The sequence below is a fragment of the Cyprinodon variegatus genome, unplaced genomic scaffold, assembly GCF_000732505.1.
Source record: "Cyprinodon variegatus isolate N-32 unplaced genomic scaffold, C_variegatus-1.0 Scaffold362, whole genome shotgun sequence".
In the NCBI taxonomy this organism is placed as follows: Eukaryota; Metazoa; Chordata; class Actinopteri; order Cyprinodontiformes; family Cyprinodontidae; genus Cyprinodon; species Cyprinodon variegatus.
The window spans coordinates 599,432-600,741 of record NW_015150815.1 but is presented as its reverse complement, the minus strand read 5'-3'; positions in this window follow the sequence as shown (position 1 = coordinate 600,741).

The window sequence follows — 1,310 nt, the reverse complement described above, 5'->3', positions numbered from 1 at the left end:
TAAAAACACATTGTGCAGATGATTTATGAGACAGACAAAAGAATTTCAATATATTAGAACTGCATTGCTCTCACACAGAATGAGAGGGATGTTCATTTTTTTTATACAGCAAGAAAAATATGTTTGGTCTCATAAAGAAAATATTTAATTTTAAAATGAGTTTTTTTTATTTCCAAGTCAGATCTTAATCATATCTTTCTATTGTGTATAATGTTGTCAGCAACTCATGGGGAAAGCATGACTGCTATTACTGAAGCGTGACAGGAAGAGGATGGTGATTTTGTTTTTTCAAAGTAAAAGTCCACACAAATCATGTTAGTTTGACTGCTATTAAACACTTTCAGCATAAAAATTAAAGTGATATCTGTTTCAGTTAACATTTTCCTTCTCTTCATTTGCTGCATTTTTTCTTCTTTTAACCAGCCTCCTAATTTCCCTGAAATATTTTCAACTTTAAGTTGATTATTTGTTTATTTAAGGATCTATATTAGTCCCTAAGATGGTAAAGACAATTCTTTCTTGGGGCCACACCACAAGAATATAGTAAAATGATATTAGTATAAGTAGGATATATATTTATTACAGAAATTAGAAAAACCAAATGTGTGGCCTTCATAAATTCTGAAAGTTTCTTATGATCATAAAAAACAAAAACAAAACCAAAGCTGTGTCCCAGGATGAAAATTATGCAGTACCTGCTACATATTCTGTTACTTGTATAACTGAATATGTAGCAGGTATATATATATACAGAAAATCCTTTACAACTTTATCAGTAGTTAGTAGTTTAGTTAGCATTTATACACAAATGTTATTAAAAATGTCAGTAACCCAGTTTGCTTAAATTTATCCTAAATCCACTCTAGATTCTTTTGTTAAAGAAGATAAATAAAAATTAGTTACATTTACTTAATATGAATTGGTGCCAGAGTCATTCAGGTGTAAAAGTTCATTCTTGACTTTGTTTAATCGCAAGAAAGAAATATACTCCAAATCAAATGATGAGCTTCTAACATTTCAGTTTTCAGTGTTTTATATTTCTTTTTTTCTTTTCTTTTTTTTTTTTTTTTTTTGGTTAACTTTTTTTACCTTTACCTAAATTAGAACTGTCTGAATACTAATATTTAACTATCACATAAAAAAACATGCAATGATTTCAATAAATCTCAATAAATATTTTTGGTAATCTCTCTGTATTTGTTTTTTTATTTTATTATTTTATTTTATTTACTTATTTGTTTATTTATTTGTGGCCTTTATGAACCTCGTATTCTGGTAGGTAGTCGTCGTGAGGCTCCTAAATCCTAGTA